The 18,766-nt window shown below is 37.6% G+C and overlaps 1 pseudogene; it reads right to left on the bottom strand.

The window, feature by feature from the left end:
- Nucleotides 1–1,688: 1,688 nt before the first annotated feature.
- On the bottom strand, nucleotides 1,689–6,744 carry LOC101144100 (heterogeneous nuclear ribonucleoprotein A1-like; annotated as a pseudogene).
- Nucleotides 6,745–18,766: the final 12,022 nt, after the last annotated feature.

The following is an 18,766-nucleotide window of genomic DNA, read 5'->3' as shown; positions in this document are numbered from 1 at the left end:
AACTTGATAATGTTAAGAGAGAGTTGGTAAAAGCAAACTTTTAATTTTAGAACAAGATCCTCTTTATGGATGGGCTAAGCGCGTTGCCATTCAAGCAGTAATAGGCCGAATCTAGGTCCAACACAGGGGGATCCATAATGAAAAGCTGCAGGATTAATTATGTCATATTGATCCATAGATGGCTGTTTCATTCACAGAAATAAAAAATTGAAGGATAATTGAGTAGCAGCAGAAAATGCATTCAAATTGTGAAAATACTTTTCTTCTAAGAAAATAACATCATTTGGGAGGAAAACACCTGGTTTCTTTCTTCTGTCTTTGATTCATTCCTGTTTAAACTGGTGCTGCCTTCCTGCTTCCTCATTAATAAGTCTCCTTGTTTCCGGTGGAGGAGAAAAAACGAACCTTTCCTTTATCATTACAGAAAAGCATACTATTGATGTATGTGTTCTCGCCTCTCATTTGTGATGAATTTGTGATGAGAAAGAAGCTCCCATTGTCCCGTTTGTGTAAACATATGGGAGAATGACCATGGATTTTTAAGACCCTCATTTTGCAAGAATATTAACAGAGTTATCACTCTCGGTCATTCCTCTGGAAAATGTCATTTAAAAAATCCACACATAATATGATGGTGTCCTGAGATAAAAAATTGAACTGAGGCTCTTGATTCAGAATTAAAACCAATTTAGGAAAAACTGTGAAGTGGATAGAATTTTTCTTTGGGGAGATGCTCTGCTCTTGGGGCACATGACAGTGCCCAGTTCACTTGGGCTAATTTGGCTCCTCTGAAATATCTCAGCCTCCTGAATTTTTCCTTTCCCCTTGTTGCCCCCATGAATACTTGTCCATCTTGTTGTCCATTCCCTCGGCACTGTTTCAAGGAGGCAGCCATTTAAACTGAGAACTTATGCTGATGGAATTCAGATGCAAGGAGGATCATAAGGAGCCACTCCTTCATTTTATTTATTTATTTATTTTCAAGAGAATTAAATCGTTTATTTATTACACGTGATAATGGATGATACACAAGCTTCATTCCCATCTATAATTTTATCTGGTACCATTATTCGATTTAGATATATTGCATAGAATGTGTCAACAATCATTTTTATAACCAATAATTCCATGATTTTGCTTGGGTAATCCCTTTTAATGGTGAACTTCAGGTCACAGTAGTAACTATCAATTCAACTACACCAAGGTTTCTGAAGACAATGGCTTCTCCACCCAAGCAGATTGTATATAAATTCCAAATAGAATCTGGCATCACCCTAAAGGAATTCTAATTTCACACTGTTGGGGGAAATTTTCCAAGATGGCTTCAGAGTAGACTAACTTTACACAGCACATTAAAAAAAAAAGACATTTATTCAGCGTCATGATCAGACTATTACATTTAGCAATCAACAGCATGGGTGCAAAAAAAAATCTACATTAAAACCCTTTGTTGGAATGCTTTACATTTTTCATAGAACAGAAACCGAAATAACCTGTTATACAAGTAGTCACAAATACAGTCCTCGAATTTTTTGCCCATATACATGAGTATTTGTCTAAAACTTGTCTTCTTCGTAGCAGCTAGGCCCTGCCACCCCTGTGCTTGGCTGAGTTCGCAAATCTGTTGTAACCTGTAGCTTCCCTGTCACTTCTTTTGCTCTCCTCTCCTGCTAAGCTTTGTTTCCTAATTAAAATCTGCAGCTACTGCCATAGCTACTGCTGCTACTGGAACTGCCATAGCCACCTTGGTTATGTGGTTTGGCAAAATATTGGCCTCCACCACCATAGGGGCCAGAGTTTCTGCCTCCAAAGTTTCCTCCCTTCATGGGTCCAAAATTTAAAGGCTGTTGTAATTGCCAAAATCATTGTAGCTTCCACCGCCTCCAAAATTGCTTCAGTCATTACCATATCCATTATAGCCATCCCCACTGCCGTCATATCCACCACCACCACGGCTGCCACCAAAGGCCCCACGACCACGGAAGTTTCCTCCACGACCAAAGTTGTCATTCCCACCGAAACCACTTCTAAGACCACCAGCAAAGTTTCCAGAACCACTTCGACCTCTTTGGCTGGATGAAGCACTAACCATCTCTTGCTTTGACAGGGCTTTCCTAACTTCACAGCTGTGGTCATTCACAGTGTGGTATTTCTGAATGACAGTCCTATCCATGGAGTCATGGTCCCCAAAGGTTACAAAGGCAAAGCCCCTTTTCTTGCCACTGCTTCAGTCAGTCATGATTTCAATTACTTCAATTTTTCCATACTGTTCAAAACAATCTCTTAGGTGATCATTTTATGGAAGAGAAATTGATTTCAATAGAAGTTAATGTGTGCAAGACTTCACTACTACATAGAGAAAGCCTCGGAGCTGGAGCCTAGGTCTAGCCTATGTTCTCACAGCACCTTTAATCTTTCTGAATTGCCAGTGGCTGCTAATCCCTTTCTCAAGGACATTTACATTTTAAGAAGGACAATTCCGGAGAACACATTCATAGACGATGAAGAAATAATGACTGGAATGGCAGTAACATCAGAGGCATCAAGAAGCTTGTATGGGTGTTCTTTTAGGAAAGAAAAGAGGTTTTGGAGTACAGGCTTTTGGAGGCCTTCAAATCCATACTGCTTGGTGACTGTAAGATCTTCCTGACCCACCGCTGGCCGCAGGTAGAAGCTCCCTAGTCCTTGCCATTTGTCCTCAAGAAGCACCTTGGGACCAGTTCGCTCATCCTTCTTCTGATTAAAATGACAATCTCATACCTTACTTTCCAGACAATTAAAATTGAATAAGGCAACATTTTCTTTCTAAATTTCCATTGCTCCTCAAAGTTTTGTTAACTAAAATACTTGTTCTTTGGAGAAAATTTGAAAATTACATAAGAGTTGAAAGAAAAAACAAAAAGACATCAGCCACATACCTGTCAAAGCAAATCACCATGGCTAGGCACAGTGGCTCATGCCTGTAATCCCAAACACTTTGAGAAGTGGAGGCAGAAGGATTGCTTGAGGCCAGAAGTTCAAGACCAGCCTGGGCAACATAATGAGACTCCATCTCTATAAAAAATTTAAAAATTTGTCAGGCGTAGAAGCATGTGCCTAGAGTCTCAGCTACCTGGGGGGGCTGAGGCAGGAGGCTGAGCCCAGGAATTTGAGGCTGCGGTGAGGTATGATTGTGCCATTGCACTTCAGCTTTGGTGATAGAATGAGGCCCTGTTTAAAATAAAATAAAATAAAATAAAATAAAATAAAATAAAATAAAATAAAATAAAATAAAATAGATAAACAGGTGATGCTGGAGCAATTGAACATTCATAAAGCAAAAAAAAAAAAGAAAAAAGAAAAAAGCCAACAATAACCAGTAACTGTATTTTGCCTTTTTAAAATTACTTTTGCAAGTTAAAGACTAATAGTAATATTTTTCTTTCTTTGACAACTTTTTTGAATATAAAAGTAACATATGCCCATTGAAGAAAAACTGAAGAAAGCAGAGACGTATAAAGAAGAAAATATATCATTAATAAGCTTGCACCTAGCACTAGCCTGAGTGACCTGTTTCTTTCTAGTCTCTTAACAAAAAATTTGTATTTCCCCATTTCGCTTCTTCATCATAAGTTAACCAGCATAAAGCTAGAAGGAGTTACTAATGTCTTTCACTAGGGTGAAATAAAAACCTTTCAATCAGTTGTTAAATCTGTTTCAATTTGAGGCAAGCCTGGAAACAGGTGAGCTCTCTTTCAAAAGGAGACTTCTGCCCAGACTTTCTCCTGTAATAGTTCTTATTTAAAGCCTGTGACAGAATATTCTGAACATGGCAAAGGTGCGTTCTAAAATGTCAAGAATAATTGTAGCTTCTTTCAGCTGGGTCTCTTTTTGTCCTTTTCAGAATGCCTAGAGATGTGGCAAGCAGAGTCTGTGGTCATAGGTGGGACACTCAGTGACATACAACCTGAGGGGCTCTCTTATAGAAATGATGCTCATGGCTTGAGTGCACTCCAAGGACCCAAGCCAATTACCGCTCACCATTTCTGAGCACATTCTATTGTTAATCCTGGAACACCAGTGGCTTAAGTGCTCCTTCCTTTTTTTTTGCCTGCATCTCTTCCTTCTGAGGGACAAAGTGCAGTCTGAGAACACAGCATCTCTAATGGGGCAGCCTGATCACTCTTTTTGAAATGTACCTTCTGCACAATTTATGCTCTCAAACTGGGGTACGCTTGTTTATCTAATGGAATCATTTACAATCTTCATTTCCTGCTCATGGCAGCTCACAGGGGATGCTCTCTCAGAGCTCAGTGGCAATTGCTTTGTCTACTCTTTGGCACTGATTTTTACTGAAGGAAATAATAAAGCTTAAGACATGTGGCCATTGTCCCTACACCTGCATGGTCTCCATGGAAAATCACATATCCTCCATGTATTTCCCCCACCTTCTTAAATTTCCAAGGAGTGCATTGCAATGGAGAGGAATCTCTATTTTCTCTCCACTCAGTGCCATAGGGAATTTTGCAAAATTTAACCCAACTCAGTGGCAATCAAAACTCCCATTCGCCTTCTGCAGATAGCTTGCTGGCATCAGCTTTCAGGCCACAGAAATGAACAGATGCTCATTCAGACATCAGCAGACTCCTGAGTGGCCACAGCCAGGTGTGTCTACCTTGGATGGAATGTCAGATGCTTTCACCTTGTTTCCATGTTAGTGGCAGGAGTGAGCCCTCTCTGAATCATGCTAGGATAATAATAACCTGTCCCAAGTCTTCTGAACAGGGAGTACTTGGACTCAGTTGGGACAATCCATCATTTTCAAAAAGTGTATCATTTCCGATCGTTCCCCTGACAGCCCCACCTCCTCCACTAAGTTGACTTTCTCTTTTCTCTGGTGAAGAATGAAAAAACACTATGGTAAAGTGTCAGTGACAGATAAAGTGAAGGGCAATAATTTCTGACATTTGCTGCCAGGATCACCAGACAAGTGACTTAGTCTAGGCCAATGCTGAATATTCTCTTCTTGCTAAGAAAGAAGTGATGGGTCCCAGTACATTTGACATGTACGGGCTTTGACACACATCTCTTCTCCCCAAGAGCCAGTGACATGAGCAGCCCTGGTTTTGGATGGTTGACTCTCAATGGATCTTGCATTTCACTCTTGCTATGCTTTCTACAAACTTTTATTTATTAATTTATATATGTCTCTTGTCTGTCTCTCCATCTATTTTAAAATCTACCATTGGATTTATATAAATTCACCCAAAGAATTAAAGTATGGTGAACATGTAGGCGTGATCTGAGTGCTTTGTAAAATTGCCTTCTTGTTAAATGAAGTCAGACAGGAGCCTTCATTTCTTGTTTCATAGAACTGTAAATTCATCGCTCATGCCGTCTGTGGCCTGGCTTCCCTAACTCTTTAACGAAACAGATGATGCCTGTAAAATTTGTCAATAGGAATGAAACTGACTTCGGTGAGCTGCTCCCTGTCACCTGTGGCCTAGGTTGGATTGGAGACAGGGTGTCCCTGGGTGAGTAAAACCAGCTCCTGGCTTTGCTCATGAGTACTTAATATAATTTTATTTTGTATTTTCAAAACATGATTCTCTGCCATAAATAAAATATCAGCCATGTTAATTTCTTCAGGTTTATTTCAGTTGTGTATTAAATTGTAAATCTCTCTTTTCAGAAATACAAAGAAGGGGGCAGATAGAGTGTCCAACACATGCCTGGATGTGTTGTTAGCATATTGACAAGTGTCTGAGGGCCTAGAAACAAAGTGATATTTAGGAGCAAATAGAGCTAGCCAGTAAAGTGAGCAGTAGCTTGGTGGTTCTGATCAATCTGAAATGGACAATCTGATCAAATGGATAATCTGCTTAATGCAGACGCTAAATTGTTTTTTTCCCTTGGTGACAACAGATCCATAGTCCTTCTCAATGGAATAGGGAGATACTTGCCCTAGAGATTTAGATAATTGCATCCAGTATTCAGTTTCACCTTCCCTGGGACAGTACGTAAGATATTCACCGCCTTTGTAAAACATAAAGTCTAAGTATTAGAAATTATTATCTGTGTGACTAATCCAGGAATATCTCAAAAGAAAATCCATTGACTATTATTATTAAGGGTCCTGATACAAGGCATTTTTAATCCTTATTTATAGCAGAAATTAGCATTCCAAAGCTCATGTTTTGTTAATATGATAGCTTTATTGTTGTGTAATTCACATACTTTACAATTCAACATTTAAAATGTACAATTCAATGGCTTTTAGTAAATTTGCTGAATTAGGCAATAATTATCACAATCAATTGTAGAGCATTCTCAACATCCTAAAAAGAAACCCCCTGCCCAGGTTATTCCCTGTTCTCCCCACATTGCTTCTACCTCTGAAGCCCCTGCTCCTGGCTCAGCCCCTGGCAACACTAATTTACTTTCCGTGTCTGTGGATTTGCCTAATCTGAATATTTCATATGTGGTTGATTCTTGAGCAATGTGGAGGTTATGGGTGTCAATCTCCTATGCAGTTGAAAATCTGTATATAACTTTTGACTCACCCAAAACTTAAGTACTAATATTCTACTGTTGACCGGAAGCTCTACTGATAACATAAACATATTTGTATGTTACATTGTTATATAATATGTTCTTACAATAAAGCAAGCTAGAAAAAAGAAAATGTTATTAAGATAAAGAAGAGAAAATATCATTACTGTTCATTAGGTGGAAGCGAATCATCAGAAAGGTCTTCATCCACATTGTCTTCACCTTGAGTAGGCTGAGGAGGAGGAGAAGACGAGGGATTGGTCTTGCTGTCTCAGGGGTGGCAGAGGTGGAGGAGGGGGAAGGGGAAGAAGGAGGGACAGGTACATTTGTTGTAACTTTTATTGAAAATAACCTGTCTATGGGTTCAAACCTGTGTTGGTCAGCTGTAAATGGAATCATATAGTATGTGCTCTTTTGTTACTGACTTCTTTCACAAAGCATAATGTTTTTAAGGTTCACCTATGTTTAGCATGTATATATACCCTTTATTTAGCCATCACTAGATATTCTTGATTATTTACATTAAGTTTTTAGTTCCACACTGATATGGTTTGGCTGTGTCCCTACCCAAATCTCATCTTGAATTGTAACTCCCACAATTCCTACGTGTTGTGGGAGGAACCCAGTTGGAGGTAATTGAACCATGGGGGCAGATGTTTCCTGGGCTGTTCTCGTGATAGTGAATAAGTCTCATGAGATCTGATGGTTTTAAAAATGGTAGTTTCCCTGCACAAGCTCTCTCTTTGCCTGTCACCATCCACGTAAGACGTGACTTGCTCCTCCTTGCCTTCTGCCATGTTGTGAGGCCTCCCCAGCCATGTGAAACTGTAAGTCCATTAAACCTCTTTTTCTTCCCAGTCTTGGGTATGTCTTTATCAGCAGCATGAACACAAACTAATACACACACAGTCTCACGTAATTAATCCTGACTATATTATTCTTCTCTAAGTATTTTTTTACTTTTTAAATTTTGAAAACATTACTTCTTTTGAGAGATTAAAAACAATATTTTAAAAAATATCAGAATTATACTGGAATTACCCTTAAATATTTACTTAATACAAAAAATATTAATTTCTAAATATTTTTTAGATTTATTCACCCATTGTCTTTTTAAAAACATTGCTATATATTCCTTTTATTTTATTTTAATTTTTAAAATTATTTTTTGTTTTGTTTCAGTAGTTTTTGGGGAACAGGTGGTTTTTGGTTATATGGATAACCATAAATAGTTCAAACCATATTAGTTTAATTAGGTCCCATCTGTTTATTTTTGCTTTATTTTGCATTTGCTTTTGGGTTTTTGGACACAAATTCTTTGCCTAAGCCAACATCTAGAAGAGTTTTTTTGATGTTGTCTTCTGGACTTTTTATAGTTTTAGGTCTTAGATTTAATTCTTTAGTCCATCTTGAGTTGATTTTTATATAAGGTGAGAGATGAGGATCCAGTTTCATTCTTCTCCATGTGGCTTACCAATTATCCCAGGGTCAATTGTTGAATAGGGTGTTCTTTCCCTACTTCATACTTTTGTTTGCTTTGTTTGCTTAGTGGTGATTTCTGAGATTTTGGTGCACCTGTCACCCAAGTGGTGTACATGGTACTCAATGTGTAGTCCTTTATTCCTCACCCCCCTCCCACCCTTTCCCCCATGTCTCCAAAGTCCATTATATCATTCTTAGGCCTTTGCATCCTCATACTTTAGCTTCCACTTATAAGTTAGAGCATATGATATTTGTTTTTCCATTTCTGAATTACTTCACTTAGAACGATTGTCTCCAGTTCCATCCAGGTTGCTGTAAATGCCATTATTTCATTCGTTTTTATGGCTGAGTAGTATTCCATGGTGTGTATGTGTGTGTGTGTGTGTATACATGCAATATATATGTAATATATATATTTGCAATATATATTTTGCAAATATATATTGCAAATTGTGCTGCTATAAACATGCATGTGCAGTGTCATCTTTATATAATGACTTCTTTTCCTCTGGGTAGATACCCAGTACTGGGATTGCTGGATCAAATGGTAGTTATACTTTTAGTTCTTTAAGAAATATCCGTATTGTTTTCTATAGTGGTTGTACTAGTTTACATTCCCACCAGCAGTGGAATAGTGTTCCCTTTTCACCACATCTTTGCCAACATCTATTACTTTTTTATTTTTATTTTTATTTTTTTTTGAGTTGGAGTCTTACTCTTGTCACCCAGGCTGGAGTGCAGTGGCGCGATCTTGGCTCACTATTTTTGCATTTTTAAATCATGGCCATTCTTGCAGGAGTAAGGTGATATCTCATTGTGGTTTTAATTTGTATTTTTCTGATAATTACTGATGTTGAGCATTTTTTTCATATGATTCTTGGCCATTTGTATATCTTCTTTTGAGATTGTCTATTCATGTCCTTTGCCCACTTTATGATGGGATTGTTTTTTGCTTGCTGATTTGTTTGAGTTCCTTATGGATTCTGGATATTAGATCTTTGTCAGATGCATAATTTATGAGTATTTTTTGCCCACGCTGTGGGTCACCTATTTACTCTGCTGATTATTTCTTTTGCTCTGCAGAAACTTTTTAGTTTAATTAGGTCCCATCTATTTATTTTTGGTTTTGTTGCATTTGCTTTTGGGTTTTTGGACATGAATTCTTTGCCTAAGCCAACATCTAGAAGAATTTTTTTTTGATATTGTCTTCTAGACTTTTTATAGTTTTAGGTCTTAGATTTAATTCTTTGGTTCACCTTGAGTTGGTTTTTATATAAGGTGAGAGATGAGGATCCAGTTTCATTCTTCTCCATGTGGCTTCCCAGTTATGCCAGGGTCAATTTTTGAATAGGGTGTCCTTTCCCCACTTCATACTTTTCTTACTTTGTCGAAGATAGTTGGCTGTAAGTATTTGGCTTTATTTCTCTATTCTGTTCCATTGGTCTACATGCCTATTTTTATACCAGTACCATGCTGTTTTGGTAACTATAGCCTTGTGGTATAGTTTGAAGTCACGTAATGTGATGCCTCCAGATTTCTTCCTTTTGTTTAGTCTTGCTTTGGCTATGTGGGCTCTTTTTTGGTTACATGTGAATTTTAGGATTGTTTTTTCTAGTTTTGTGAAGAATGATGATGATATTTTGGTGGGAATTGCATTTGCATTGAATCTGTAGATTACTTTTGTCAGTATGGCCATTTTCACAATATTGATTCTACCCATCCATGAGCATGAGATGTGTTTCTATTTGTTTGTGTCATCTATGATTTCCCTCAGCAATGTTTTATAGTTTTTCTTGTAGAGATCTCCACTTCCTTGGTTACATATATTCCTAAGTATTTTATTTATTTATTTATGTATTTATTTATTTATTTCACAGTCATTGTAAAAGGGATTGAATTCTTGATTTGACTCCCAGCTTGGTCAATGTTGATGTATAGCAGTGCTACTAATTTGCATACATGGATTTTGTATCCTGAAACCTTATGGAATTCATTTATCAGATCTAGGAGCCTTTTGGATGAGTCTTTAGAGTTTTCTAGGTATATGATCATATCATTGATGAACTGCAACAGTTTGACTTCCTCTTTACTAATCTGGATGCCCTTTAATTCTTTCTCTTGTCTGATTACTCTGGCTGGTATATTCTTTTTAAATCTGAAGTTCGAATTAGAAACATTTAACTTCTCAGGAGAGTGTTTATATGCTTTGGTTACTTCAAAAACTTCACTGGTTTAGGTAAAACTTAGTAGTTTCCCAAATTTGGAGAGGTTATCCCAGCAGAACAGACTCCCCAAACAATTTATAGCCTACTCATCTAAAAGTTTGTGGAGGCCCTTTTTTTCTATAAGAAGTAAATAAAAAGAGGTATACCAAAATTATAGTTTGGAGATTAGAATAATTTCCTTTTCTAGTGGCATATTTTTCTTTTTGTGCCTTCTCTGATGTTCGCTTCTGGTTAATACAATGACCATTGGTACACAGAAGCCATGATAATTGTAACCATAGACTTCAGACTTCACAGAAAGACCAAAGCTGTTCGAAGGTACTGACTTCCTGGTCCACTTATCAAATTTTAGAAGACTATATGTTACATTCAACAGTGCAATTAAATGACTACAAAGAACAAATGACCAACACACTGAGGCTGAAATTTCATGCAAACAAATCCAGTCTGTTTATCCTTATTTGCATCTGCTTTTATTTGAGTCCTTCCCAGGCATCTTTTTGAACAAACAGTGAATAAGTGGGATGAGATGAGAATAAACACCCTCCAACCAGATCCATACCTGATTATAGCTAAGTCTAATATTAGACCTGTAAAGATCAGGCCAGTTAAAATGAAAATCATAGAAATGGAATAGAAAATTCTGATTATGAAACCAGGTGAGCTCAAAAAGGCTTTCTTTAACATTATTACAGGATGTAGAACTGTAATTAAAATAAGGAGCCAATGTAATAGGGCCAGTACTTAATTATGTTAGCACTGGATAAGTAATTAATAGGAAAATATGCACACTGTGCATGTTATCTTGTATGTGATGATTTGTGGGACCATCTAATTCATGGTGAACCAAAGAGTTCATGGATCCACAGAAGGCTAAATTGTATTGCTTGGTATAAAATCTAACTGGGCAGTTTAAAATTTATGACTGCCAGCACGATATGCTTCTAGGAAATGAAAGTGGTGTGTATTGTTACACAAAGATTGTTTTATAAGATACCTGGTGTATCCTCCATATGTAGAGTGACTTTCTTTTCTATGTTTTCTTTTTTACTTCAATATAGAATAGAGAGAATAAATACATTATTGTAATTTTTTGAACTCTACAATAAACGTTTAAGTTTAGTATAGATTAAGAAGTAAAAAGTGTGTCTCTATTTCCTTCAGTTCTGCTCTGATCTTAGTTATTTCTTGCCTTCTGCTAGCTTTTGAACGTGTTTGCTCTTGCTTCTCTAGTTCTTTTAATTGTGATGTTAGGGTGTCAATTTTAGATCTTTCCTGCTTTCTCTTGTGGGCATTTAGTGCTATAAATTTCCCTCTACACACTGCTTTGAATGTGTCCCAGAGATTCTGGTATGTTGTGTCTTTGTTCTTGTTGGTTTCAAAGAACATCTTTATTTCTGCCTTCATTTCGTTATGTACCCAGTAGTCATTCAGGAGCAGGTTGTTCAGTTTCCATGTAGTTGAGCAGTTTTGAGTGAGTTTCTTAATCCTGAGTTCTAGTTTGATTGCACTGTGGTCTGAGAGACAGTTTGTTATAATTTCTGTTCTTTTACATTTGCTGAGGAGTGCTTTACTTCCAACTATGTGGTCAATTTTGGAATAGGTGTGGTGTGGTGCTGAAAAGAATGTATATTCTGTTGATTTGGGGTGGAGAGTTCTGTAGATGTCTATTAGGTCCCCTTGGTGCAGAGCTGAGTTCAATTCTTGGATATCCTTGTTAACTTTCTGTCTCGTTGATCTGTCTAATGTTGACAGTGGGGTGTTAAAGTCTCCCATTATTATTGTGTGGGAGTCTAAGTCTCTTTGTAGGTCTCTAAGGACTTGCTTTATGAATCTGGCTAGTCATACGTAGAAAGCTGAAACTGGATTCCTTCCTTATACCTTATACAAAAATTAATTCAAGATGGATTAGAGACTTAAACGTTAGACCTAAAACCATAAAACCCTAGAAGAAAACCTAGGCAATACCATTCAGGACATAGGCATGGGCAAGGACTTCATGTCTAAAACACAAAAAGCAATGGCAACAAAAGCCAAAATTGACAAATGGGATCTAATTAAACTAAAGAGCTTCTGCACAGCAAAAGAAACTACCATCAGAGTGAACAGGCAACCTACAAAATGGGAGAAAATTTTCGCAATCTACTCATCTGACAAAGGGCTAATATCCAGAATCTACAACGAACTCAAACAAATTTACAAGAAAAAAACAAACAACCCCATCAAAATGTGGGTAAAGGATATGAACAGACCCTTCTCGCAAGAAGACATTTATGCAGCCCAAAGACACATGAAAAAATGCTCATCATCACTGGCCATCAGAGAAATGCAAATCAAAACCACAATGAAATACCATCTCACACCAGTTAGAATGGCGATCATTAAAAAGTCAGGAAACAACAGGTGCTGGAGAGGATGTGGAGAAATAGGAACACTTTTACACTGTTGGTAGGACTGTATACTAGTTCAACCATCGTGCAAGTCAGTGTGGTGATTCCTCAGGGATCTAGAACAGAAATACCATTTGACCAAGCAATCCCATTACTGGGTATATACCCAAAGGACTATAAATCATGCTGCTATAAAGACACATGCACACGTATGTTTATTGCGGCACTATTCACAATACAAAGACTTGGAACCAACCCAAATGTCCAACAATGATAGACTGGATTAAGAAAATGTGGCACATATACACATGGAATACTATGCAGCCATAAAAAATGATGAATTCATGTCCTTTGTAGGGACATGGATGAAGCTGAAAACCATAATTCTCAGCAAACTATCACAAGGACAAAAAACCAAACAAGGCATGTTCTCACTCATAGGTGGGAATTGAACAATGAGAACACATGGACAAAGGAAGGGGAACATCACACACTGGGGCCTGTCATGGGGTGGGGGGAGGGGGGAGGGATAGCATTAGGAGATCTACCTAATGCTAAATGATGAGTTACTGGGTGCAGCACACCAACATGGCACATGTATACATATGTAACTAACCTGCACCTTGTGTACATGTACCCTAAAACTTAAAGTATATATAAAAAAATTAAAAAGTGAATGAATAGCATTTTTGGTATGAAATCTTTAAAATGTCCATTTATTCATTTGAGAACCAAAGAACTTTTACCATAGAAAGAATGTTTTCCCCTATATTCTTATCATATCAAAGGCTTTTGATATTAGAAAATACAGTTTTTTTATTGTCTTCTTGGTTACTAGAAAGGTGATATAATTGGAATCTTGGATTAGATAGGAATGTTGATGGGGGGTTTGATTTTGATGCATGTTTTATTTTGTTATACATCAGTAACCATTGCAAAAATATTCTCCTGGCAGTAAGAGCATTAAATCTCAAGGAGCATAAGATGCAATTTGTGTCAACTGCCTCACTCTGGATGCTGTGCTAAGACAACATTGCCCTAAGTGCTTTGAGCAATCATCCTTAACTGAAAAGGCTATGCTAACCACACTGTAAAATGAGTTAGTTCAAAATGAGCAAGCTAGAATAAGAGATGATTTAGTTCCATGATCCACTTGGAACCTGGGGTATATTCAAAATCACCTATGGACTGTTGGGTGTTGTTAGAAGCATGAAGCTCACTAGGTTAAACCTGCAGTCATATTTTCACAAATGAGCCTGCTGGGAGTGAGTGGCCATTAGTGGCTCAGTGATGCTACAAATGGCTTTTCAGCTGCGAGTCACTTCCTGTGCTATTTCCAAAATAGTGTAAAAAGGTATAAAGAGCAGGAAGCGAGGGGCTACTTTTATCTTCTTTAAAAGCTATTATATGAAAGACAGAGTTTGCTTTGAAGCAATCTCTAGTCTGTGGGCCACCTGAGAGGACAGGGGCTGCCTTTCTCCTCTCTTCATAACTGCAAGGACAGCCTTCTGGAATTCACTAGTGATTGAACTGTTATTTGTTTCCTGTACTTCTTTTTTTAAAAAAACTTATATTCTGCGTCTGTCATCTATTTTTGAGTGTCCTTTCTTTATCTACATTGTATTAGATACTAATGGGGTTGGGGAAAACTAAAGAAAAAAAAAGAAGTCATGGTCACTGACCTCAGGAGGCTTATGATGTGTTTCTCTTAGTCAAGAAAAACTGAGATCAAATAGTTTCAAATGATACTGATTTTTTTGGAACCTAGGGTGTAGTTGTTTACCCAGAACTCTAGTCAGTGCGGAGGACTGATTGGGAATCCAGAGTGTGCAATGAAGGTGAAATAAAAGACAGAACTTATTTCCTCCCTTTCTGTCATCTGCTACCATAGGTTTTGGTTGATTCTATGACAATAATACTTTTTGTCATAGTGCTTACACTGTAATAGGTGTGAACAGATTAATCAGAAACACTTCTAGAGCTATGGCAGATCAATGTATCTTGGAGTTACACAGGAAATGTTAAAGTTTTTGTGTTCTGCCAAATTATGGTGCTGGTGATGGGAGAATTAATTTTCATGTTGGATGCCAGTAAAGAGGGATATTCTTTTTTTGGATGATATATGCCTTTCCTTTAATTTGTGTATTCATAAATGTTTATTGTGCACCTAATATTACCTGATGAACTAGATGATACAGTTCCTTTTCATGGAGCTTATGTTCTGAATATGCAGAACATGATTGATAAAAAAGAACATGGATATAAAATTAGAGAGAAACCACTTTCAGTTGAACAGCAGGTAGCCTACTTTGCATAGCATGTGGGAAAGAATAAATCTCTATATACATCAATCAATATTGTCTTGGTATGGAAGGGAAAAGTAGTCTTGACAAAAATTCTAGTCACATATTATAAAAGTTAAAACCTCAACCAACAAAGAGAACCTCCGTGTTTTACTCCTGTGAACAAACATTGTGGGTTCTTTCTGCATCTGCAATGTTTTCACTCCTCAAGATAACACTGTGGCAACTTTAGAGATGTATACCATTTATTGGATACAGACTGCAACCTCTTTCAAATATATGTTATCAGTAGCCTTTTCAAATAGCCTTTATAGAGCTTGATCACTATGACTACACAATCTCATTTCTCAGGCTGACCACAAAGCAATTTTTAGTGGGGAGGGCTTGAGTTATACTTATGTATTAAAGAAATCTTGCTATTTTGATACAGCAAGGGAGTGGGTCCCAGCCTCTGGCTCATAGCCATCTGCTCCTTCTCACCTGCAATGTGGTTCTTTTTTTTTTTTTTTTTTTTTTTTTTTTGAGACTGAGTCTCGCTCTATTGCCTAGGCTGGAGTGCAGTGGCACCATCTCAGCTCGCCGCAACCTCTGCCTCCCAGGTTCAAGCAATTCTCCTGCCTTGGCCTCCCGAGTAGCTGGGATTACAGGCACCCACCACCATGCCCAGCTAATTTTTGTAATTTTAGTAGAGATGGAGTTTCACCATGTTGGCCAGGCTGGTCTTGAACTCCTGACCTCAAGTGATCCACCTGCCTTGGCCTCTCAAAGTGCTGGGATTACAGGTGTGAGCCACCATGCCTGGCTGCAATGTGGTTCTTATACATAAAAAGCCTTATTTTAAAATCCCGTGTCTGTGGTCAGTCTCTGTTCTCACAAAGGGAACTGTAAACTATTACACTAGCAAATAAGACAGACTGTCAAATATAAAGGGCCCAAATCAAGTGATGAAAACACAGTGTGAGACTGACATAGCACAGAAGATGAGAAGGTCTTTCAAGAAGAGAATGGAAAATGGATTGCATCAGAGGCCATTCCTTTAAGTAAATGGGCTGTGAATATCTACCAAATCCAGCTGTAAAGCATATTCAGACTGTGCTCTACCACACTGCTTGAGGTATTTCTAAAATAAAATGAATATAAAAGACCTGTCTTTCTCAATGGACACTCTTATTTTATTCATAAAATCTCCAGTAAAGGATCTCTTCAGGTATTGTAGCTACTCTGATTGGAGATAACTGTACCTTGTCTAGTGTCTCTAATGGATCCACCAGCAGAGCCACATCAATTACAGAACCATGTCATAAAAAGTTATCCTGAGTAAGCTGCAGAAATCATTATTACCATTGCATTGAAAGGGTGGTGACAACAATCATTTGCAATTCTTTATGAAAGCCTTGCTCCTTTTAATTTTGTATTCTTCCCCAAACAGTATCTACACATGTATCAGTGATAAATTCTGAGCCTTGTTCAAATCAACCAGCACTGGTCTTCAACATGATAGAAAGAGTAGCAGAGGCTGGGAAAAAATGACTTATTCCAATTATTGTTTTGTTAGCTGATGCCAATTGCTATGAATTATTTTTATCATGGCATATATAGTACTGCATACCAGGGTAAACTGGAAGGGATCTGATGTTTAATGGGGGTTTGATTAAGAAACGTCATTATACTTCCTTTATGTCATATTTTATTATGGAATAGAAACAAAATCACAGTTATTGAATTTGGATAAAATTTTCCAAATTGAATTTGCATATAATTTCCACTCAAAATTTTTAGTGATACATTTGAGCTTGCTTATGTGAACATTACCATTTCATATCAGGTTCTGTATTTGAAATGGCTAAGGAAACTACTGACTGAGACTCTTTAATAATAATCTTTTTCAATTCTTAAGAGTTATCATGTATAAGAATTTTTTTTGCACAAGCAGGTGATATAAAATTTAAAGCCCCTCTTACAGTCATTCAAAAATGTATAACGTTCAACATATGTTGAGTCCAAAATTCTTCCTATTTCATTTATAAATATAATGATGAAATTTCTTGCGAGAATGTGAATGGATTGTGAATTTTATCACAGTATTTTTATATCAAGTTTTTCAAAATAAAGATCAAACTTAATTTGCAGAAAACCCATGTGATTGTTAAAGCAGTCACTTTAGAGCTGGCTTGGATGTCACTAAAAGGTCATATCCATTGCAAAAGGATAGATATGATTAGTGTATGTGAACACAGAGATTTGGGGCTGCTTCCTGGACCTGCAGAGATAGCCTGCCTTTATTTCCCACTTACCTAAGCCATGTTTTCTGATCCTCAAGAACCTAGAAAATTAACTCCTTCATGGCTCTGTGTCCACAGTGGCAGCAGTGTGATCTCAGCTGGCTGCCTAACTGCATGTTCACATGGTCATCCTGGCCAGTGCTATCGTTTAAATGATGGAGTCCCTTCCAAAAATTATGTTAAAGCTTAATCCCTGATGCAACAGTATTAGGAGACATGGCCTTTAGGTGGTGATTAAATCGTTAGGGCTCTGCCCTCATTAATGGAATTAGCACCCTTCAAAAAGTGTGAGATTGAAGGGAGCACCTTCTCTGTCCCTTAAGCCATGTGAGACACAGCATCCCTTCTCTCTGGAAGATGCAGCAATAGGCCCCATCTTCGAAGCAGAGTGCAGCCCTCCACTAATATCATCTTGCCAGAGCCTTGATCTTGGGCTTCCCAGCCTCCAGAATCATGAGAGACAAATTTTTGTTTGTTATAAATTTACCAGTTTCATACATTTTTGTCACAGTCGTACAAATAGACTATGTCAGTCAGAATCAGAACATTGTGGAGCGAGCAGCACGTGTTAGATGCCCTCATTGTGAGTGCTGGCTATGGGCACCAGCTTAGCACCACCAGATGTCCCTATCCTCAGGATGTCTTCTGAGCAGCCCCAGGCAAGACCTCCCACTGCTGCAGAAGTTTGGTCTAGGGGCTCCCACAACTCATGCCCTGGTTGTTCACCTTGAGAGCTGATGGAATCAGTAGCCCCCATTTAGCTGTAATCTTTCCAAGTCCACGATTAGGATGGCACTTGAAATACTCTGCTCTGAGCAGGGATTTTCAAGTGTTTAAAATCGTGACCTACAGACCTCCTCAGGACCTACCTCCCCACTGAGGTATACATCTGAAATAAAAGTTTTAGACCCTATGCTTACTCATATTTTCAATTCTATTCTCTTCTATTTCAAATTATAAAATGCTAGCTGTGATACACTAAATCAATTTTACAATCTGAAATCTGAAGGGTCATAATCTGGAATTTGAAAAATACACACTAAACAAATAACGAAAAGTGGATTTTATCTCATGTAATAACTTGGATGGATCTCAGACATCTCAGAGTAGGAGGGATGTTTTCCAAAATAGTGGCTGTAATAGAGCCATGGCTGATTTTTATTGCTTTTCTTTCAGATTTTCAGTATTTTTCCACACCTTCTAACATAAATATTTGGTTATTTAACAATCAGTGTACTTTATACAATACGTCAATTAATTTTCTTGTCTCTGTTCAGTGAGTTTAAACTTTATTTCTGATTTTTTTCTCTCTTGAAAATTCTTCAAGTGTTATCTAATTCCATGAAAATTATTTTTTTCCATTAAATGCTTTAATATTTATTCACTTGTTTTTATTCCAATGATATAAAATTGAATTTACAGGGAAAGTTACCTTTGGGCTACAAAACAGGACTTATCTCAACAAAGGCCAAATGTGAGCTGATGGTTGTTATGGTCATTCTACTGGATGGCATCCCAGCGCAAGGCAGTGTGGAAGAAATTAAATCTGCATG

The sequence above is a fragment of the Gorilla gorilla genome, chromosome 5, assembly GCF_029281585.2.
Source record: "Gorilla gorilla gorilla isolate KB3781 chromosome 5, NHGRI_mGorGor1-v2.1_pri, whole genome shotgun sequence".
In the NCBI taxonomy this organism is placed as follows: Eukaryota; Metazoa; Chordata; class Mammalia; order Primates; family Hominidae; genus Gorilla; species Gorilla gorilla.
The sequence above is the reverse complement of the archived record's forward strand: the minus strand, read 5'-3'. Positions and strand labels throughout refer to the sequence as shown.